The following is a 25,182-nucleotide window of genomic DNA, read 5'->3' on the forward strand; positions in this document are numbered from 1 at the left end:
TTTCGCTGTGCTTAAAACTCATTAGAAAAGTGTTTTTACCGAGCAGTTTGTAACGCTATAGCGCAAACTCTTGCAGTGTTAAGTTTTCTGTGTTGTACAAGGTTTTCTCAGTGTTATTCAATGTTTTTACATTTAGTTTACTATTACGCTGTGCATTCTATGGTATACTCTTCTATCTATATATATAATTCACTAAGACGGCCGACTATGGCAGGTAAGATGCAAGACAGAGCCAGTTTTCAGTCACGGATAATCGTATGTTGCTCTCTCCAGAGTTCCATCTTTTCATTCACTCACAGTCGTATCCTCAAACCCACCCCATTTGGACCACTGTGTCTTTCAGGAAGTCTTCACACATCAGTAAATAATTATGCGGCGTATGCTACACCGTGGGTTGGCTAGTAGTAAATATTTACATAAAGACGGACCTAATGGCCAATGTGTTGGATTCTAAACCACCAGGCTCTTAGCTCAGTCCCACATATGACACACTGTGTCATCGTTTAAAGGAAGGTGCTTTCAATCTTTCTTGGGCTTTTGCATCTCTTTAAAGATAATTTTTGGAGTCATGATGCCCAAAGTAATGCAAGAAGACATGTGAGGAACACATATGACAAGATGAATGAACTATAGCATGTGAGCATAGCATCAACTGTGAGAAAGATTGAGATTTGGATAGCTCATCAAGAATGTCCAGCCAGCTTCGTTTCTATTTTGCCCTGGACCAGCACGGCTGCTTCCACTTAAGCATCATGTCCACCCAGCCTGTGAAATGCTCACTGACTTGTGGCCAAGCTTTTGAAGAGCTGTTTGTCGGCTGCTACAATAAATTTCTTGCAAAAAACGGTAATGGACACTGACTGATTTATAGCACCATAACATACTTTAAAATTTATGTTCAATGAACCCTATGCATTTCTGATTGTTTGGGCTTTCAGTGGGTCAAAGGTGTTAAATGGGAAGCCCCAGACCCCAGGATTCCTAGTATTTCACACTTTGGGTGGATAGATCCAAAAGAATAAATTTAGGGTCCTTAACAACAGTGATAAAACCAGCTAAAGTGAATCATGAAAGCACAGACGTTTTTAAAGCATGGCCAATATGTGACTCAGCTGGTGGCCAACTAAAGCCAGAGATGACCTCCAAAGCATGAGGAAGAGGACATGTCACTTCTTTCACTGCCCAATTTCTGAGCCTTTACAGGAGGTCTTCTGCAGATATAGCATTTTGCTTATTGTATATTGTTGTCTATTTGAACTTGAACTAACTGTTGTTTTATCACAAAATGTCTTTTAATTATACACTATTATATAGTAATTAGGAAGAAGATTCATACCACTGTGTTTGGCTAAGCATTCACTTGCTAAAACAAAATCATTAAAATGGATTAGCCTTAACCTCCTTTGGACATATGTCTGGAAATTAATAACCAGTGATTTTGTAATAGTTATCTGATTCCTGCCTTGCGATCAGAGGTGTCAGGTTAGGCCAAGGCGCACAAGATCCTGACGCAGGTTAAGTGAGTAAGAAGATGAATGGATGGAAATTACAATAGAGCATGAGCAATGTTTCTTTTTACTGTTTCTCCTGAGCAGTTTTTAACAGCTCTCCATTCCAAGTCATCACACAAAGGCACTGTCAGAATTCCAGTTTTGATTGTTTCCATTTGTGTTTATTTATTTATTTTTTATTGTTTACCCTTCAGAGCAGTAACATCATGGGAGCAGCCATTTTGTGTTCCATGTGCAATTATACTAAGTGCTGCTAGACACACGAGCCGCATGCTGCAAGAAGTGTGACTGCCTGTTTAATGTCGAGCCACTTGTTCATGCACATCCGATCTTCTTTTGGTAATAAAGAAAAGACTCTTTTGATGTAGTGACTTCTGAAAGTATTGACAAACTTTTGAGAATGGTTTTAGGATTGAATGAAGTATTTATCCACAATTACATGGTGGTCTTGCCCCAAGAGCATGTCTGCTACTCACTGATCTTAGTCTATTGGCCCTGCCTGTCTGACCACTCACTGGAAAAGACCTGTATCAAATCTCCACTGCGCTAGTCAGTCGTATCCATTTTGATCAGCTGAGGTAGATCGATTCAGTCCACTGCAGTGACGTCGAGCATGGAGTGCCAGAGTTTCTATATGAAGCAGCCAGTCCATTCTGTAATGTCAAGATATTGCCATCAGGAGGCCCACTCAGTAGCCATCCATAATATTTTACTGTTCTCACAAGAACCAGAGAACAACCACTTCCCAGAATCTAGTCCCAATATGGTGATTGTCTGAATATAGTAAACTGCCATGTGAGCTAACTAACTTTTAAGTGCATCTTGTGGAAATTTTGAAATAGTCGTCTATCACTAACCCACTGCCTGTAAAAGCAGAGAGCTATCATTAAATACCTTTTACTACATAGAGTCTTCCCATAGTATGGACCACCACTAGATGCACTTTTGTGATTGTTATTGTACAATACATGGCAGATTGGGGCCTTGCTTATGCTTTCACAGTTGAATCTGCATCCTTATGCCTTAGGGTTCAGTTTCTTTGCCTCTCAGTCACAGTGCCTCTTATGAATGGAAAGTGAACAGGCGGATTATAACATAAACGGAGTGTGAATAATAGATTTATTTTTCTGGAAGCTGTCCTCAAGGACAAATGATGAATAAGTAAGATCACTCTGGGTGGTCCACCATCATTCTCTTATTTGAAAGCGATACTCCCTTAAATTGTAGAAACAAAAACAGAACATAAAGCTTCAACATGCTTAAAGTTAGTACACAAAATCCTTTAAAAATCCATTCACTTTCCAAATGTCAGACATTTTATTTTTGTGTAGTCATCCCTTAGGACATGCTCACCTGCCAGCGATTACAATTGAACCATGCCTGGTCGGGGAGGCTGATGGGATGCACATGTTTTATCCTCACTGCTGGTAAGGCAGGATGTCTGTTTTATGTTTTAGGAGTGGTACTTTGTATGCTGCATGGCATTTGTTTAAAAGAAAATGTGACTGTCATGAATTATGCGAGGCTCCAAGAATGTGAAAGGAAGAAATTACAGCCATATTGAGGTGACTGCTGTGTCCAAACCCTTAGAGACTCTCACTCTGTTAGGATCTCTGAATGCAAATAAACCAAAAGCTTCCTTGGCAGCTTCTATCTGTCTTCACCAGAGTTCATACAAGCACAAATAAACAGCAGTCAGCTCTTTCCTAAACTTGGCACTTGTTTGGTCAGAATAGCGTAAATGATTCCTTATGTCATCTGTGACTCATTGCCTCTGAAAACATGAAGGGTTGTAATGTCCATCAAGCAGGCACTGCAACAGTGTTCAGCTGTGATTCTATCCATGTAGTTCCTACTTTCAGCGGAATTAGGTAGCAAAGTAGATGAACATCTAAGAAGGAGGGTAGAGGCGTCTTATATACAAAAAAGGCACCATCGGCTATGTAGGGCACTTTTACGACATCCTCTAGAGCCAATGTCTATGTTTCTATTACTACTTCTATTAAAGTAACCAGCTTCATAGCTCCAAAGCTTTGTGGGTTCCTGTCTGGCTACCATTTTCTGTCCACATGGGTTTTCCCTGAGTACCCCGGTGTTGTCCCACATCCCAAAGCTCCTTGTACTTATGACTAAATGTGTGCAGTTAGACATGGTGTGTGCTGTACTAAAATGGCTATTTCATCACATAGATTAAGGTAATTGGATACTATGAACCATTTCACCACAGACCAACTGTTATGAGATACGCACATGAGAATTACTATGAATGTCAAAAAGACCAGCGGATGATAGGAAGAGACGTGGTCAGGGTAACCAAAGTGTCAAAGCTGAGAGATCAAAAATAGTCAGGCAATCAAAAATCAAAGATGCTACTCAAAGGTTAAAACCAGACAAATCAGTCTTACTTGAGAAGAAGCTAACTACAGTAAAGAAATAGTTGGCCGTAATGTGTGCACTGAGGAATAATACATTGTATAAACATTATGTATTTATAGTATCACATCCATGACAGCACCAGCTCAATGATTGTAGTCACATGGCACTTCCAGTCAGCATCATGTGAAGAAAGAAAATCAAGACAGGAATAAAATTTAACTATGCCAAACTAAGTCAAAATGAAAATAAACCTCAGAAGAGGGATCCGTATGTCAAAAAATGATACAAAACACAAGAATGCATGAATAAATAATATTTAATATTACACCAGCACATCAATTCTATGTAGGTAAGAGCACAGAAGGTAGAAACACAACATTTTGATTTTTAAATGGGTGTTTGTCTGTGATTGTGGCTGGGATTGGCTCCAGCAGACCCCTGTGACCCTGTAGCTAGGATACAGCGGGTTGGATAATGGATGGATGGATGGATGTTTGTCTGCGATGTAAGTACTCTGTATCAAGGAATCAGTAAATATCTGTCATTCTCTGCTATCCACTACCACACTCCTAATTTCCACTGAAACCAAGGCAAGCATCACCATGAAGCTTTTATTTACTCATTGATAGAAGTGATCACGAAAATGAAAGTAACCAGCTTCACAGCTCCAAAGCTTTGTGGGTTCCTGTCTGGCTGCCATTAACTGCTCACATAGGTTTTCCCTGAGTACCCTGGTGTTGTCCCACATCCCAAAGCTCTGGAGGTGAGGTTGATCGTTGTAGTGGGTGTAAATTGTGGGTGAGTGCACGTCCTACAATGGATTGGCATTCAGTCTGTGGAATGTTTTTTCCCCTTGCCTATTATGGAAATGTAGGGCAACAGCGCTTTGATACCCTGACTAGAAGGAACAAATTGTAAGGTGTGATAAATACCTGAGGTTGGCTAGTCCAGTACTATAGGTGTTTTGGGTTCCAAAATCTCCATAATGGAGACATTCAAGAGTTAAAGCAGATTACCATCTAGCAGTAATAGTTAAGAAATTATTTTTGAGTTCAGCAATAAATAACCGTTTGATAACACAAAGTTTTTAAGGGATAATAATTGATGAGTTGCAGTTTACAGTTTAAAATCCAAGGAATGGCCATAAAGAGTGCCCCTTAAGAGTAAGCCAAATTGCAAAAATGGAAGTTCCATGAAATCAGATCTTGACAGTTCCATTTATTGGCCACTACCGTCACTCCATGTGCAGGCTGAAGTGACACAAACTCTGCCCCATCTGTTCAAGCACTGATGACCTTTTTCCAGATGTGATATTAAAACACTCCTATCAAATGAACCGGCTTTAGCTTTGGGAAGGGATAATTGTTTAAGTGGCTGAGCCAAGTAGGCCCTTGAGTACAGCTGTTCAGAAGTCAAGGATAACTCAACTAATTGGAGGTCTGTGGATGAAATGACATACTATGCCTATTTTTTATTTTACTTCACTTCATTCTGTAATTTTACAAGGCCCACAGACAAACTAGATTTAATATTTTGTTCTGTGCTTAGGCATAACACTGCACAACAATTTTTTTGAAAACTCTTGCTTCCTGAAACGTTTTGCTGATTGTGACAGGTACCTACTGGGTATTCACAAATATAGTTTTGGTTTTACTGCATCACGTAGGAACTCTTGACAAATAGACATTTATAAAATTTACTGACAATAACGTATTTAGTCACATTTATGTTTCGCATAAGCTATTAAGTTCAACAGAATTTAAACTGATTTTCTTTTGTATTCAATGTTTGGTGCATCATGTTGCAGTGTCCAACAGTAGTCAGCAAGCATTGATGGATTCCAGTTGCTCTGGTATCGTTTCTCCATTGTAGCAATGTCCCGGTGAAACCTTTCACCGTGTTCGTCACTGACAGCACCAAGATTTGCGGGGAAGAAGTCCAAGTGTGAGTGGAGGAAATGAATCTTGAGTAACATATTCCACTTCATTGTCTTGTATGCTTTGAGAAGTTTGTCTACCAGCTGAATGTAGTTTGGGGCTCTGTAATTGCCCAGAAAATTGTCAACAATGTCTTTAATGGCTTTCCAGGCAATTTTTTCCAGCCCAACTAACAGATCTTCAAACCGCTTGTCACTCATAACATGTCTAATCTGAGGGCCAACAAAATTGCCCTCTTTGATCTTGGCGTCAGTTATTCTTGGGAACATCTGTCTTAAATAACGAAAACCTTTGCCTTCCTTGTTCAGTGCTTTCACCAAATTCTTCATGAGTCCCACTTTTATGTGAAGAGGAGGCAAAAATATTTTTGCTGGGTCGACAAGTGATTCATGTGCCACATTTTTCTGTCCTGGAACTAACTTTTATTGGAGTGGCCAGTTCTGTTGAGAATAATGTGACTCTTTGGCACGGCTGTCCCATTCACAGATGAAACAACAGTACTTTGTATAGCTGAGCTGCAGTCCTAGTAACAGAGCAACGACTTTAAGATCTCCACAGATATTCCAGTTGTACCTGCTATACTGGACGTGCTTCAGCAAAAGTTCCATATTCTCATATGTTTCTGTCATGTGTGCTGCATAGCCAACAGGTACTGAAGGATGAACGTTGCTATTGTGTAGCAGAACAGCTTTCAGGCTTAACATTGACGAATCAATGAAGAGACGCTACTGTTCCGGGTTGTGATCACAACCCAAGGCCGAGAACAATCCTTCAATGTCACAACAGAAACAGAGACTGTCGACTTGTGCAAAAAATGTGGTTATATCATGATGTCGGCCTCGAAACACAGAAATTTTCATACCTGGTGACAGCAAACACCATTCCTGCAGTCTCAAACACAGAAGCTCAGCTTTTGCTTTTGACAGACCCAAATCTCTGACCAAATCGTTCAATTCGGACTGTGTTATCAGATGTAGATCGCCTGATGAGCACGGTTCAAAATCCAGGTCAATGTCACTGTCAGTACCCTGCAGTGCAGTTTCTTCATCTGGTTCATCTAAGGTCCAATCCTCTGGTGGTTTCGGAATTGGAAGACTGTCGTCATGTGGTACGGGTCTCATTGCTGAAGGCAGATTAGGATATTCAATTAACTTTTTGTTTTTGGCAGAGAAACCAGACACATTAGTCACACAGAAGTAACAGTCCGTCACATGGTCTTTCTGTTCTTGCTCATCAGAACAGCAAATGGCATCGTCTTTTGAGTGGCTTTGAGCCAGACTCTCAGGCTGAAAGCACATGTTGCACAGCAAATGTGAGGCGCTCATTCCTTGTCTTGATCACCAGTTTTGCAGCCGAAATACAGATGATAAACTTTCTTCACAAGAGCAGTCATCCAATGTCTCTTAGGGGCAAGTGTATATTCGCCACAGATATAGCAGAATGTATCGTGGCTGTTACAACATTGACGAGACATATCACCAAAACGTCTACAGTATAGCATCAAGCTTACTTAATGTTATATTGCTACAGATACTATACTTTACTATACTGATACTATACATACACACTATTTATATTAACCAAATGAGCAGGATTGGTGTATGCAAGCCACCTTTATAGCATGCTGAGACAGCGTCAAGCTCATTGAGACCTGCCCAGGCATTCCCAGGATGTCAGCTTCCACAGAACAGCATCCACCCTGGCTGCACAAACCGTTGTTGATAAGTCACTTGCATGAGCGAAAATGTTTGGATACAAATATAAGAAAAAATCATGACAAAACTGAAATGGTACGTGATGGGTAAATTTTGATGTGATATTCATGATCAGCACCCAAAAATCTATAAGAAACACCCAACAGTGTTAAAGAAGCAAAAACTTTGTTGTGCAGTGAAATGACTTCCAAGGAGCCATACTGATATATGAAAAGAATCTCTTAAAACTCTTTGGAGTATGTCTTAAAAATATGCAAGTGATATTTAAGGAGGTTTGAGAGTCCCAGATGGATAATCCCTGCTTATTACGGTAAATAATACGTGGAAGGTGTGTAAGCACACTGTCTGCAAAGCCTATTCCATAGATCAGGAGAGAAGAATTAAACAATGTTACCTGGAGTGGATTGAGGGATCCTTTTTATTGTAGGACTAGTCAGTGGCCAGTTAGACCGATTCAGATTTGGATCATTTTTGGCCAACAACCTCCAGAGTATGTAAGGCTCAGACAGATGCATTAACTCAGTGGTTTCCATAATCATGCGTCCCTGTGCCATATTCCATTTAGTCCCCACAATACAACCACCTCGCACCAATGCACCACCTCTCTTTCTCATGTGCATACTGTTTATCCATTACAAAGAAATTCCACTAAATCCAGACTGGCTACATTCTTAAACAACTAATTAAAGTTCATTATTACATTAATGAATATTAATGCATTAGTTAGGCTTTGTTTTCAGAAGTGTTTCACACAGGACCTACATGGCTGCAATGTTTTCTTTAATGCTTGCAAACTAAAAGGGAATATTTTAGCCAACAAAATCCAAAGCTTTACTTCAGTTTTCAAAATAAAGTCACATTTCTCAAACAGTAAACACTTTTCACCTCTTTTCACTCATGTTGCCAGTTAGTTGTACAATCTGAGCAAAGCTTCACGCACAGATCTCCTTCCTAAAGCAGAGGTTGTACCATGTTCTCATTTGGAAGGCACTACTCAGTAACCTATGTATTGGAGCAATAGATCCCAATAGAGCTGAAAGAGGAAGATCGCAACAGAGAGGAAGTGGAAGAGAAAGAGAAAGAGAGGGTAAAAGAGGAAGGGCATTTTTTTCTAATGAATTATATCTGCTGTGGTTTACCATGTCCTAGTGTATGGAATAACAACAAGGGAAGCTGGCCAAACAGTTCAGCTAAGTTTAAGTCGCTTTACAGCATCTTATATATTATTATGGTTTATTACATATTATTACGTTATTATAGTTGTTTCATAGCGTCTATAATAAGGACCTTCAGATCAGAAAACTGGTAGGTTAGTGCTGCTTTAGCATGTAAAGCTGGGGTCCTCAATCACAGTCCTGGAGGGCCGCAGTGGCTACAGGTTTTCATTCCAGCCAGTTTCCCCAATTAGAATTCAGTCCTTGCTGATAATGAAACGTGCTATTTAACTCTATGTTTTATTAGCACTTTCATTCATCAAAGATCATTTTTAGTTACACTGTTGATCAGAGGTCCTCAATTACAGTCCTGGAGGTCTGCAGTGGCTGCAGGTGTTCACTTCAACCAAATTCTTAATTAGAACCCATTTATTTACTACTAAAGCAGTACAGTTCTTGGGATTTTAGTTATCTGGCCTGTTACAATTCAGAAGCCTTAATTGCCTGTTTTAGTTTTTAGCAGCTGCATTTAAGTTTTAATTGTTGTCTATTTAATTAACTAATGCAGATAACCAATAAAGCAGCAGTTCTCCAGATAAAGGGCTCCCTTTTAAAACTGTCCATATGCACCATCAAGTATTTGTGTTAAAAATGCTAAGAATTAAATGAGAGGGGAAATGGAAGGACCGTCAAGTTTAAATCTATTCTGGTCCACAAAACACATGGATAATGTTCTCAGAGAAAGAAACTCTACAGTGCAATTCAAATTCCCCTTGGATGAATGAACGCACTAAAAAGCCAAATAGTTAAATACCAAGTTTCATTATCAGCAAGGACTGTCATCTAATTAGGAAACTGGCTGGAAGAAAAGCTGCAGCCACAGTATTTCACAATCACCAAGACGCATTTCCTGAAACTTGTCGCCCTTTCCTCAAAACTCTAAACACAAACCAAATCTTCACACTACATTCACAAAGCCTGTGACTAGTCTGACAAAATGGACTCAAAACCACACTCTTGGTAATCGCCTACTGTAGTTCACCTCTATGGACAACCAGGCTCTGGCTGCAGGGTCAAGCTGGAGTGGATTTGTCACAGCAGAGGGCATTTCTCACTCTGTCTCGTCAGAGACAATGCCACAAGTGGCATACAGTAGATGAAACCATTTGGCCTTCCTCAACCCAGAGATGCCATGCTAAGGAAGAATACTGCAAATCCACAGATTTTTGCTTTCTGTCAAATTAATCTATTCTTTCTATGCTTTCTATGTTTATATTTGATTTTTACTTTTTACTCCAAAGACTCACTTGCACTTCCATAAACAAAAAAAAAAAAATTATTTGGATGTATTTTTGTATTGTGCTGTTCCTTCTTGGTGAGTTTTCATTCCTTATCATTATCATCTTTGAGGATAGTGTTTTCAGTTGATTGCTCTAGCGCAGCGGTTTCCAAGGGGTACGCGAAAATAATATTGGTAATGGCGGAAAACACCATAAAAAGAACAAATGATAAAATCGAGCGTATGATCAAAAAATTTGATTTTTTGGAATCATGTATCAAAAAAGACTAGTGTGAAGGTTTTGAGACACTTCACAGTTTCTTATCTGAGAACGAGCTGAAATTGTTGAAAGTAGTAAAAAGTAGTATAATAGCTCACTTAAAAGTGAAGAAAAAAATGTTTGTTCAAAATGACGTTCCTATGAATTAAAATCCATGGCAACAGTAAGCATCTTTCCAAATTTCCAAGAGAAGTCTCATTATGATGGCATTTTCAGGCAAAAGAACAGAGAGCTGAATAAAGGAGAAGTTTCATTACCCAGTGAAGAAAGTGGTTCAGCTAAAAGCCAGTAGACCCTACACCACTTCACGGTCAGGATTGCCTAACCTTGACATAGCCATTTTATGAAATGTCCTACAGCATCAGGCATTGGGTGGGCTGCCAGTCCATTGCAGGGGGCATACACACATGCTCACTGACTGTGACTCATACCAGGCCAGCTGATTTAGTGTATAAAATGAGATGCACATACTGTATTACAAACAAGAAAACAACCAATAAGACAGTATGTGGAATGGCTGTTACGTTTGGTCAGTTTCCATATTTGGCCAATGTTGGACAATTTGAGTGAACATTCAACTCGATGCCCATTCATAGCAGGCCTGACTGCACATCTTTTTGCTAAAAACTCCATCACACATGGGGCGAACTGGCAATCAAACCCACAGACAGTCGCCAGTTGGGATTTGCATGAGAGTCCTAGAGGTGAGGCAGCAGCTTTTAGGGCTTAGCGAATAAACGCGTCAATGGGTGAATGTATCAGCTGTTATTCATGTCATTTGTTTCCAATTGTTCTTCACTGCCTTGGCTAATGTCCAAGTCAAATACAGAATCAGAGCTTACTATTACAAACCAAAAACACTTGTTAGGGATTTTGAAACAAAATATGCTTACTAGGCAGCTCTCATAGTTGGGTTTTTCTTGTTTGTGTGGTGGTGTGAGGTAGAAAGATACAAAGACTAACTCCTAATTTTAAAATAAGAGATTATATTGTATTTTAAGGAGTTTCTAAATATGCTCAATTTTGCTCACATTTGTTATTACTTTGGTGTCCCACATCCAGTAACATAAGCGGCATTAAACTGATTATTTATACAAAATACAAGCAGTAACAATTCTATACAACTGCATCTGAGGTCACCAGGTGCATGGTATGCCTAAATTAACAATCTTGTCTCTGCATGACTGCCCCCCACCCCACCATTTACTTTTCAGATCCTGTCCATTTGTTTATTGCTTCATGTTTCTGAAGAAATCTGGACAGGCTGTGAAAGTCTTGTGACAGCATCTGGGTGGTGAACACTGAGGGGGGCATTCACTTTCATTAAAAGGCTATTCTGTTTAGAAAGTCATTTTGGAAAAGACCTTCCTGTGAATAATGTCAGAATTCCACAGTCTCAGCGGAGCCTCTGCTGTGACCATCCAGTGATCCAAAGTGCACCCCATACCGTGACAGAAATGTCTCCACATTTTCCCGCTGTCCTCCTCAGGGTTTAAGAGAAATCCAAAAGCGCAAATGTTACAAAAGTAGAAGTGTTGGTGCTGAGCTGCCCTCCTCAGAGACAATTATTTCCATCTGCACACTGTTTATTTACATGAAGGATATGTTTTATATTGTCAGTAGTTTTTCAGTGCTTGTAGTATGTGTGGACATTGTATGCTCTGTAGGGATGCACTATTTGCAGTCATCAGCGAAACAGACCTCCACTGTCCATTGTTGAAATTTCAGACGTTTCGACATTAGTCTGTGATGTTTTCAGTACTACATTATCCAATTGTATTTAGGAACAAACTGCATATGTTTCCATATAAATTCTCTTTGAAAACAAAATGTTTGGATAATCATTCCTTCATTCATCCACTTTATCATTTTACAAACCCTTTTATCCTCATGCAGGGTTAAAGAAACACAGTATTAAGATATTCATCCATCAGCCTTCAAACCTGTTTAACTCTTTTGAGGCTGGTGTTGACATATAATGGCGTACAGTAGTATCTTCATGCAGCTGCCGGTCGCTACACGAAAGCATTCAGCACAACGATCAGCTAGGGACCGATCAGCTGATGCTAGTACATCATTGTCGTTTTTGATCTCCAGATCACTTGTATCAAAAGTGTGGTAAGTCTGAGTCCGATTTAGCAATAATACGCAAAACGTTGTCAAACACGGAGTGTTTTGCTTTGCGCATTCGCTGCGTTCTCTTATCAGATCCTCCTTTAGCACTGGCGGCTGGCGCCTGCATGAAGACAGCCCAAAAAATATTCAGCCCTCAAAGAGTTAATCTAGTTCAGGGTGGCAGTGACTGAAACCAATCCTAGAAGCCCTGGGTGAAAGCTGCTAGCCAAGGTCATTCGTTCATTCATTCATACAGAGCTAAGACACAGAGTCACTGATTAACCTTACATGTACATTTTAAATCTCTTTTGACTTTTTGTCCTAATTTATATCGGTTTATGAATTGACAAATAATTCAGCCCCCATGGCCAGTCGTTGTCCATGCAGAGTTTACACGTTCTCCTCTGTCTTGTATATTTTCTTCCTGACGTACCAGTTTTTCTCTCATCGAAGTGCTGGTTAGTTTAATTGGGAAACCCACAATGGCCTCAGTGAGACTTTTGAGTGTTGTACCTGTACCTGTAGTCTGCAGATCCTTCCTCCCTTATAACAAGTTCTTCTGGGAAAGGCTCCAGACCGCCACATCCCTAATTTGGATTGAGTAGTTTGAAGCAGGTTATGTTATTTTGTATTTTTTTAACAGCTGTATTAATTACAGGCGGATTCAAATTTATTAACAATTGATGCTAAATGGCAAAATTTGGCAAAGCAAATTGCTTACTGAATTTTTCCTTGAAAATTCACAGTATAGTTGGTTTAGGTAAAAGTGTTTTTTTCCAGCGCCCCATGATGCTTTGCAAGGCCGGCATAACATCACAGAGCTATACCAGTCAATGTTGGGAGGGGATGTTACTACCTGGTCTTTGTTATGTGTTATTTACAACATGGATGTGCAGAACTTTCACACATGTAAGCATACTCCTCCTCACACCTTATGGCACTGTCTGATCATCTTTTCGTGCGTGTGAATAATTCATGGCATATACACACATGTATGATGTCACTTCCCCAGTCCTCCACATGTGTTTAAAAAAAAATCATTCAGCATTACACAATACACAACTCACAGTATTTTCAGTTGATGAGTACATTAGTGGACTACATTATTGAAATTATTAAGAAAAAAACTTTTTGTCCTGTATGGATTCGTTGTAAATTGTGTCTTCACTGATGCATTAAGCATTTTAAGATCCTCGCTATGCAGCCCAGATAGGGTAATGAAAGGGCAGCCCCCAAAGTATATAATGCCCTTGCACCACGGGTTCTATGAGCGTTAGTTAGTCATATTGATATGAGCTTGGGAGAGGCTGTGAGAGATAAAGAACTTAGGGCATTGTGGACTCAAAGGAAAAATTTAAGGGTTTTCTTTTTTCCTCGTGCATAACTCGCAGAACCCAGATTATGACACTTTTTAACCAAATGTCAAATTGTACATTTCACAAGCATGTCTGCAATTTATTCCACAAATCCCTGATGTGCCACTTTGAAGGAACCTGTACAAACATACAGCTCCATAATTGAAATACATTGTTGCAGTGAAGACAGTGTGTCTTCTGCCAAGCAAGCACACAGATAACAGAACTAGCAAACAGAACGGAAAATCCCACTGACTTCACCCGATTACGTTTGTTGCTGCTAAAACCACAGCAGGCTATATTTTAAGCACCACCCTGTATATTCAACAATTGCAAATGTAATGCACTGCATGAAAAGTTTATTTTGAGATATACAGAATAAAATTGTTTACTTTTCCTGCTTTGTTGTCACTTTTCACAAATTTAAGAGAATTCTTATTCGTGCTTGCCCTCAGATAGATAGATAGATAGATAGATAGATAGATAGATAGATAGATAGATAGATAGATAGATAGATAGATAGATAGATAGATAGATAGATAGATAGATAGATAGATAGATAGATAGATAGATAGATAGATAGATACTTTATTAATCCCATGGGGAAATTCACATACTCCAGCAGCAGCATACTGATACAAAAAAAACAATATTAAAGAGTAATATAAATGTAGGTAAAAACAGACAACAACTTTGAATAATGTTAACGTTTACCTCCGCCCCCCCACCCCCCGGGTGGAATTGAAGAATCGCATAGTTTGGGGGAGGAACGATCTCCTCAGTCTGTCAGTGGAGCAGGAAAGTGACAGCAGTCACCACTGCGTAGAAGAGGGCACTCACCACAACCATCTGATAGAACATCTGCAGCATCTTACTGCAGATGTTGAAGGATGCCAGTCTTCTAAGGAAGTATAGTTGGCTCTGTCCTCTCTTGCACAGAGAATCAGTATTGGCAGTCCAGTCCAATTTATCATCCAGCTGCACTCCCAGGTATTTATAGGTCTGCACCATCTGCACACAGTCACTTCTGATGGTCACGGGGTCCATGAGGGGCCAGGGTCTCCTAAAATCCACCACCAGCTCCTTGGTTTTGCTGGTGTTCAGTTGTAGGTGTTTTGAGTCGCACCATTTAACAAAGTCCTTGATGAGGTTCCTATACTCCTACTCCTGCCCACTCCTGATGCAGCCCATGATAGCAGTGTCGTCAGCGAACTTTTGCATGTGGCAGGACTCCGAGTTGTATTGGAAGTCTGATGTATATAGGCTGAACAGGACCGGAAAAAGTACAGTCCCCTGTGTGAAGCAAGCAAAAATATGATACATTTAATAGTAACTACACTACAATATGCATATCACAACAAAATAAAGCAGAGGCATCTCAGTACAACAGTATAATATAAATTATTCAGAAGTCCCTCAGGACTGACTTTGCCGTTACTGTTAGGCATAATCCATAAGCGGAGCACAGGATCGCTTGTGACAGCATGATTCATAGAGGTCACTGAACCACAAGTGAAGCCAGCCATCTCTCTGCCTGTGAAAACTGGTGTATTTTCCTGTTACAAGGTGTCACAAACTCGACCAGGAGCCATAGCAAGGTTTGGGGCAGCCAAACATATATTGTATCCTGGCTGCAAAATTGAAAAAATGATACAGTAGCACTGAGGTGCACGATTCAAGAGTCCAAAATAGAACTGATGGGAATAGGGGAAAGGTGGAAGCTTTTAAAGGCCAAAAGAGGAAATGACATTAGGGGGGTTGGAACCGGAAGGGTCATTAGAACATTAGAACATTAGAACACTCTAGACGAGAACAGGCCATTCAGCCCAACAAAGCTCGCCAGTCCTATCCACTTATTTCTTCCAAAAAAACATCAAGTCGAGTTTTGAAAGTCCCCAACGTCTTACTGTCTAACACACTACTTGGTAGCTTATTCCAAGTGTCTATGGTTCTCTGTGTAAATAAAAACTTCCTAATGTTTGTGTGAAATTTACCCTTAACAAGTTTCCAACTGTTTCCCTGTGTTCTTGATGAACACATTTTAAAAAAACAGTCTCAATCCACTGTACTAATTCCCTTCATAATTTTAAACACTTCAATCATGTCTCCTCTAAATTTTCTTTTGCTTAAACTGTATAGGCTCAGCTCTTTTAATCTTTCCTCATAATTCAACCCCTGTAGCTCTGGAATCAGCCTAGTTGCTCTTCTCTGGACGTTTTCTAGTGCTGCTATATAGCGGGTCTTCATCCATAGGCTCAGCCCGGAAATGATATCAGAAGGGCTGGACCCGAAAGGGTCTTCATCCATAGGCTCGGACCCGGAAGTGACATCAAAGGAGTCAGAAGCAGACTTGACATCATCAGGGCCAGGCGGAATTTCCTGTGAACGGTCTGTAGAGAAGCAAAAAAAAGAGTCAATGCACTCTGCTACATCCCTGTCTGGCTCGGAATTACCCTCATTCAAGTTCTTTAGCTGCCCCCACATGCGCAAGTGTGTGACAAAAGAGTATGTATTAGTTTTAAGCCAGGTGCCAAACTGACATGTTAAATAGGGCAACGGAAACAGAAAGCACCAGACCTACATCATAGCTGGGATGATTCAATTGAAGACTGATGATGCACATGACTGCAAGTACAGTAGAACCTCTGGTCAGGAACGTTTCCGAACATGTACAAATCGGGTTACGATCAAATAGTTTGCCAAAATTTTGCATCTGTTCACGACCGCACACTCTGGTCGCGAACAAAAACACTGGCGGCCAGTTTCCCTACGTGCGTTCGTATGCGCCAATGATTTCATTCTCTGTTTCCCATTTTCTTTTCTTTGCGTATACAGGGCCTAACAAAGCAGCTGATGTTGCAAAAGCAGTTATAATGGTAACCAAGCAGAGGCCTCAAGTGCTGGAAGAGGTGGAAAAACTGTTGTTAGTGTGGTTGAACAAGAAGCAACTTGCAGGGGATAGCGTAAGCGAGGCGATCATATGTGAGAAAGCCAGGAAGATTCATGGCGATTTGCTGAAAAAAAAATCCTTCTTCGAGTGGCGAAGGTGAGGAATTTAAAGCCAGTAGAGGATGGTTTGAAAGGTTTTGCAAGAGAAGTGGCATTTAATTTTTTTTTCCCAGTGCTTAAAAGTATAAAAAAAAGTGTTTACAGCGAACGGTTCGTAAGTGTCTAGCGCGTACTCTTACAATGTTAGTTTTCTCTGTTGTTCAAGGTTATCTCAGTGTAATTCAATGTTTTTACATTTAGTTTACTATTCCACTGTGCATTCTATGGTATAATTAACTATTTTTGTGCTTAAAAATATATGTATTTGCATACAGTTTGAACGGTCTGGAATGGATTAATTGTATTTACATACAATCTTATGGGAAAATTACGTTCGGTCGCTACCAAATTGGGTAAGGTCCAGAGTTTTGGAACGAATTACGGTCGTGACCAGAGGTACCACTGTATACTGAGTGAGTCTTCCTTCACAAGTACGGGAAATCGCATCTTATCCAGTGCAAGGTTTCCATTGATGCCTGGGAATTCCAAAAAATGCATTTATTTTCACCAATTTCATATCTCTCAATGTCAACAAGCCCTTTATTTCATAATGTTCAGGATTAATTCACTGAATAAATTCCAGCATCTTGAAGCAGATGTCCAATCACCAATAACAAACCCAGCTTTGGATCTTTTATTGTATTAACCTGCAGAGTGGTGCATTGCTGGCACCCCTGTGTAGGTGAGCTGGACACATGTTGGCCATGTAAAGATGAAGTCCGTGTAACCTTGTTATTATCTCTTTATGACTGGCTGGATGATTCCTATTAAATGGTATTTTGGTGTTCAGTATTGTGTTCTTGTTTGTTTTTTATATTGATTTAATTACAATATCTGTAAATGTGTGCTGCAGTCAGTGCTTATATGTCGAAATATGTGGTATGAGAATACATTTTCAGTTAATTGGCTAATCTAGACTGGCGCCAGTGTGAGTGAGTGTGGGTGAGTACATGCAAGTGCCCTGCAATTGACTGACGCCATGTCCAAAATTGTTTTCCTTCTTGTTTTGCCCCACCGTGACTTTAATTTGAATTATATGAATTTAAGATAATGTGTTTGCATCATATTCATACCTCTAGTTCAGGGTCGGAGGGAGCCAGTGCTTGTGTACAGTATAGGAAATCTGAACAGGTTTTACAGTACAAGTAGGGCACATTGCCTGCCTGTGGAAAAATCACAGAAGATGCCACAAGCAGATCTTGAAGACCTTGCTAGGGCCGTCATGTGAAATGGATGATGAATTTTACGGGGCTTTTTAAAGCTTTCTTTGCTGTTTTTTGTTTCATCTTCTTTTGGATTTTTGACAATGGTATTTCATACAAAAATACATCATTTCAAAAGTATGATTTATTTTAAATGAGCTGGGAAGAAGAACCCCGTAATTGAATGTTATAGCTGGGAAGAATAATGTCTTCTTAGGTAAAGAAACATAGAAATATATATGTAAACAAGACCTGTTAATTGGTTCCAGCTAATCTTGAGGCTTTAAGATGCATTTTGTATAGAATTTACAAGGTCAACACAACCTTTCAAATTACATGGTGTGCTAATAAGTTTGTTTGGTAGCCAGCACATGTTTTTGGGTTTCTTGATGACTTAAATGAAGGCTCTGAAGCCGACCGGTGACGAGCAGATGTTTAAACCTCCTTGTTTTACATTCAACTGGACACAGAGTGTTTGGTAAGTTTTGACTGTTTTATACTGGTGTGTTTGTTTTTCTTCTTTTGAAATGTTCTGAAGCTGGTGCACACGGCACATTCGATCTATTCATTTCCCAAACAGTTTAATCCAAAATCCTTGATGGTAAGCCAGTCTGTCACAGGGCACACACACTCATACTGGGTCAATATAAAGTCACCAGTTAAAGTTAAATACATGCATTTGTGAAGAAAACAGGAGTACCAGCCATGCATGTAGACACAGCGAAAACGTGAACTCTACATAGAAAGTGATCAGGCCTGGGATTCCAGTACGATCTTCTGTACCACTATGCCAAAATCAAGAATGAAGTATGTGTGGTTAATGTATAGGCATGTACACTGAAGAGGACTGTGGTGGGCTGGCGCCCTGCCCGGGGATTTGTTCCTGCCTTGTGCCCTGTGGAGGCTGGGATTGGCTTTAGCAGACCCCCGTGACCCTGTATTAGGATATAGCGAGTTAGATAATGACTGACTGACTGACTAAAGAGGACAAGTTTAGTACTTAATAAATATTGCATGTCCACCTTGTCCACCTTAGTGGAGTACCACCTGGTATCTTTTTGACTCATTGGTGATTTTTCCGACCATTGCAAATTTTGCTGTTTATATGTATTTCTTCTTATATGTAAGATTTGCCATCCATAGACGTAGAATTTCACTTATATATTAACTTTTATATCATGTGCTTAAAAGGTGAAGAACTTTAGGAGAAATCTGAAGCCTTCCTCATGTAAAAGTCGTCCTGAAAATACAAAGTGATAAACGTTTGCACAAAAATCTGGACACGTGGCTCCTCCAAATTGAACAGCATTAAAGCACACAGGTCAGCCGTGCTATCGCACAGTGCTTTGGCTCCAGATTTAATTTCCTGCTATGGCTCTTTCTGTATGGCAGGGGTAGGCAACGTCGGTCCTGGAGTGCCACAGTATGTGCAGGTTTTTGTTCCAACCCAGTTCCTTAACGAGAACTCAATTATTGCTGATGAAGCACATATTGCTTAAGTGACATTTTAATGCTTCATTTTAGTGGTCTCGCTTGTTAAGGTTCTCCAACCTTAATTGCTTATTTCAATCTTAAACTGCTGCATTCAGTGTTTTAATTGCTCCTTATTAGCAATAAGATGTAAAAGACAAAGCAGCCAGCAGTTCTCCAGCTAGCTTTTTTCCAATTACATCTGTGTGTGTTCATCATGCACGGTTTGATTTAATAAAACACTTAATAGAAAAATGTGACAGACTGAAAATGATCTGTTTTAGGCTTCAAATCATTTGGATGATATCCTTGGAAAGGAAAAAAATCTACGATATAAAAGCCTTACATTGCACAGACTAACAAGCCATAAAATTAAATAAGGTCTGAGATTGGCAATGATTGGTTTCTAATTAAGCAATTGGGTTGAATGAAAACCTGTAGCCACTGCGGCTCACCAGGACCGACATTGCCTACCCCTGTTTTACATCTTATTGCTAATAAGGAGCAATTAAAACACTGAATGCAGCAGTTTAAGATTGAAATAAGCAATTAAGGTTGGAGAACCTTAACAAGCGAGACCACTAAAATGAAGCATTAAAATGTCACTTAAGCAATATGTGCTTCATCAGCAATAATTGAGTTCTCGTTCAGGAACTGGGTTGGAACAAAAACCTGCACATACTGTGGCACTCCAGGACCGACGTTGCCTACCCCTGCTGTATGGAATTTACTTGCTCTCTTTGTGATTGCGTGGATTTCAGTCTGAGACTGTGAATTTCGCTTACAGTCTGAAGAATCGCCATTAGGTCGATTCCAGTGCTACTGTATGGATGTGACTTGGGTAAGGGTTGTGTGAAACCTGTGACTGACTGATGCACCCATCTGCGCCCCATTCTAGCCCCACACATATTGAGCTCATTCCTTATAAAGTTCTAATAAAGGTTTCCCATACGCAAATCTAATGATTGCAGCCTTTGTTCTGTAATTAAAAAAAAAACTCTCTCCACATTCATTCCTTTCACAAAGACTGATCCAAGCAAAGTACCACAGCCCCTGGTAACTGTGCAGCCATATGCCCTCTTGAACTGAGTGGATCATGCTTTTTTTTCCTATGACTTTGCAAACCCTTTCAGTGTTTCAGAATCAGAAGCCTGGTATCTTTCAGCCTTACAATAATTATTAAGCATATACGTAAAACAGTGAAGTCTACAAAAATTCATAACTAATGCAGGAGAGGTGGGGTGGCCAACTGGGGTCTCATATGTAAAACTTTGCTTGGATTTGATCATGAAAACATCCACACACCAAAAAAACAGAAAAATGTGTATTCCAACAAAAAATCAGATTCATAAAACCTGCCATATGCAGATTTATCTTTATAAATCACAATCACCTTGTAAACGTATGTACATGAATGCGTCTCGATCTACATTAGGTTGCCACCCTCGAACAACTATACATGGTGTGATGGCCCAGGTTGGTTCTACTTTATAGGATTGCTTGTGGGAGCCACATGAACCCAGAGCTATCGATAATGTACCCGAGGATGAGCCAGGCAAATGAGGACACACAAAGTCAGCAAGGGATTGGTGCAAAGTGTTTCTATTAAAACTAAACAGTGCCCAAAGTGCATTGCAAAAGAAATAAAAAAGGATCTTCAATAAATAAATAATCCATAAAAGCAATGTGGAGGTTAACATCCAATAAATTATCAAACAATAACTACTTTTACAACAGACAAGAACCCCAATGCCTCTTTCTAAAAATTGGTGACACCCTACTGACAGGTGTAGTCATTCAATAAATCCCAGGTTTGGCTTCCTACTGCCTGTCTGTCAGCTTCCATTGGACTCCCTGCCGAATCCCACTCTCGTCACCCTCAGCCATTCTGTCGGCATCAAGAAGAAGACTCCATACAGCAAGGGTGCTCCTACTCCTCTCTATGTTGCTCAGTTGGAGCACCCCATCGCCAGCCCCCACACTCAAGTGCAGGCCTGACGCTCACTTCATCAGGGCACAATCCCGACCTTCTGCCTCCATTCTTCATGACATGGTCTATCAAAGTCCTGCCTCTTTCTCTCATTCTTAACCTCCGTTCTTCCTCTTGTCTTGTTTCATCTGATTTATTTTTGATTTGATCTCCTCTCTACCATGCAGGCTCCCTATATAGCCCTGATTAGGTGAAGGTGCTATCCTACACCTACTCCATGGTGTGAATGAGGCACCTGACTGATGCACTCGCATTTGAACTTGAATGTTCAATCAGCCAAGCACCCCAATCTATCTTGGAGTGGCACATGTATGATCGCACATATACCTGCACCTGCTCGCAGTCTGCACATTCTGGGACTCTTGATTTAATTATTTATTTATACAGAACGCCACAAACCCCTCTCATGACAAATGGACTATGCTAAGTGAACCTTATACATTTGCTATCACAATGCTGCAGACCTTCATTGATTGGTAGAGCAGCCTCTCACTTGACACATCAAGACCCCGCCAATTGCATTTGAGGACTTCTATGGTATTATCTGGTTTGTAATGAAATGCCTCTCCTCTGCACTCTGGTGGTATTTGAAGGGTGTAAAGTAGCCACTGGTGGCACATGTAATGACATAATTACTGTTACAATAGCATAGGCCTTATGATAAACTGCGGGTTCAGCTGGTTACCTTACCAACAAGTCATCCATCATATATAGTAAGATGTCTGACCAATGCTACCTTGCCTAAAAATAAATGACGAGTTTACCTAGCAAGCCACAACATTTGTCAATCTTATCTTGGCATCACAGATGACTAACTGCTTATGGCTAACAAAAGCAGCATCACTCTCGCTAGGTGCCCTTATTGCCATACAAGTGTTGTCAATTGCCACAATTACATTACAAAAACTAGACACTGCTGCAGATTTCCTTTTTATGTTGGAATGTACTCCTGCGTGATATAGAAACTAACTGTAGTGTCTCATCAGTCATTTATGAGGTACAGTACAACGGACATGATGGAGCTGAATGTTGACTGAGATATTCCTGACCTGTTGGCCAGACCCCTCTGGTAGGTAGCTGTTGCCAGAAAGCCGACCCCTGTTGAGACCTGCATATGAACAGGTGTAGCACAATTTTGGGTTGTCTGTCTTTCTAATGCTAGGGCCAACTCAGCACACACTAGTTTTAAGAAAATAGCTTGTGGAAATCTAAATCAGCTCATAAGCAAGTCATCATCATGAGCAAAAAAAATTGTACTGGTCCCTATAAGCTTGTTTCCTTTGTATATGTCCATTTGCAGGGTCTTCAAGCAGTGGCAAACAAACCATGTTGTGTCATACCATTAGGCTATGAATAAGCGTATGATATTTGTGGCTTTCTGTACACAGGGAGTGAATCATGCCTGTGTTTTTATGGCACTGTCATTTCTAATTGTGAGAAGTGAGTACAAATAGTCGATATAAATTGATGAAAAAAAAAAGTCCTCTGTGTTAATATGCAGCATTGGCTCACTTAAAAGGGGACTAAAATAGAGTCTGCACATCAGATTTCTGAAATAACATTTGAAGTTTAATATCTTTGGCATGTCAACACACATTATAATAACAGCTTGGAAATGTGAGTTATTATATGTGTTAGTTGTTATTTAGCTGGTTTGGCTGCATTTCCCTACTTGGTCAAGGGTGCCGTGATTTCCCAATTTCTCCAAACAGTTACATACAGATGGGTTACAGTTGTTTTAAATATACACGAGTTGCCCTGTCAAGTTTTCTTTTAACAATGCTGATGTTTGCTTAGGAAGTTCCGTATGTACTTTTTGAGCTTCTTTTTGTGTGTACGCAAGTTTTATGAATCTGACCCCTGGTGATATTCCATGTGGAGTTTGTACATGCTGGCCATACATACGAACATGGCTTTCATTTTATTCTAAGAACTAAAGACATGTGGTTTAGGTTAGTTGGTGATTCCATATGGGACTAGTGTGGGTGTGAAATGGACCAGCACCATACCTGAAGACTGCTTCCTGCCTTGTGTCTGAGCCGGCCAGGATAGGGTTCAGTTCCAAATAGCCCTAAATTGTATTAAGAAGTATAAAATTATTATATTATGTTATGCTACAGTATCTAACGTGATGCAATTCCAAATATTTCTCTTTGTGTAGCATAATGTCCAAGCCGTTCAAAATATACTGTAGTTTTTTTAAAAAAAGACCATCAATCTATTTGCAATAATTATGTCTGTCTTGTTCAGGGTAGTGTTAATTTAGACCGTGTGGATTCCATCTCAACCTGCATTTTCCCTGGGCAGTTTGGCTCATTTGTTTTGGGTTGATTAATCCAAATAGGAGTTTGGAAATTATTGCTGGAGAATAATTTTTTTGATACAAACCATGGATGCTGATTGTATTAGACAGAAGCAACAATTGCATCATCTAACTGTTGGTGATGCACTTTCTTAATTTGTGTACTGGATCAATCATGGTGTAGAGCAGAGGTAACACTCTGTCCATAGAGAACTTCTCTTACACTTTTGCAGCCCGGGGTAATTTGTAGACTACAAAACAGTTAGCAAAATGGATGGAATTCCAATCTGAAGAAAACCTGACGCGAATTAGTCATTGGTGTTCATTTTTTTTTAATTAATATAGTCAATACTTTACAGTTACTTTTATTTAGTCAAAGGGCTACACAAATGCCATACTTCTGTAAAAACCCAAAAAAGAAAATAGTGAAGGTCTGAGAAATGTTGATCTCAAGAAAGAGGCTAGGATGAAAACCAGCAGCAACTGTGACCCAAATTCCCCCCCCACCACAAGATCAGAGTTTGATAACCTTAATGCACAGGGCATGTTAAGTCTGGGTTAACTAAAATAAATAACAATCTGGAGGTCCTTAAAATAACAAAGGGTATGGTGGACTCAGGTAGCATTTTGTCAGGTTACGAGGATCGCCGTATGGCTGAGGCTAATGGAACTGCTGATCCAGATTGCAGTCCTAGGCCTACCCAAAGTATACATGCTCTGTGTAAAGAAATAAAGATAATAAGCAGATAGTTTAAAACAAATATAGATTTTCTTTTGAGAGATTTCTTTTTAAACAGGGCTCATCACTAAGTAGGGAGACTCAAGACAGATGACCATTAGTGACCATTACTGAAGTACTGTATTATAAAAATAATTTACAACACCTTAATAAATCTTGAGCTGGTGCAACACAGAGAAGTGTACATCAATGCATTTTCTCATACAACTGTTTACAAGATAGTCCAGTGGAATAAGGGATTCGTAATAAAATCTTCCTTTCTTGTGGTCTCGAAAGAAATGCCAGCTTGCCAATTTTTGTTTTGCTCTTCAAATTGACCTTCATTTGCATTCCTAGTAAGAGCAATTGTAAATGTGGAAGCATTTAAAATGTGCTAAATTGTAGCTAATATCCACCAGACAGCATGCTGATAATTTTTGTGAAAAACCAATCCTACACATACCACCCGCCCTTCCACCTCTCAGCTCATCATCTTGACTTGATTTAATTCCCATTACTGCCCAGAGGCTCCAAATTAGTAAAATCCCACTTAACCAAGCACGAGGAACTGTGGACTTTTACTGGAAAAATACACTTGATTTCCTCCCATTGCTGCACTAACAAATTCCAAAAGAGATTGGCAAAATAATTGCAAATATAATGATATTAGCATGTTTTCAGTCAATATATGGCACAGGAGAAGTGCCATCCCACTTTTTTTGTTTTTGTT

The 25,182-nt window shown here is 39.8% G+C and overlaps 1 protein-coding gene across 1 annotated transcript in view; it reads left to right on the top strand.

Moving 5' to 3' along the window:
* Positions 1-25,182, top strand: part of colec12 (collectin sub-family member 12) — a 209,844-nt gene that overhangs the window by 103,991 nt on the left and 80,671 nt on the right. The gene's annotated exons all lie outside the window — the stretch shown is intronic.

The sequence above is a fragment of the Erpetoichthys calabaricus genome, chromosome 6, assembly GCF_900747795.2.
Source record: "Erpetoichthys calabaricus chromosome 6, fErpCal1.3, whole genome shotgun sequence".
Lineage (NCBI taxonomy): Eukaryota > Metazoa > Chordata > Cladistia > Polypteriformes > Polypteridae > Erpetoichthys > Erpetoichthys calabaricus.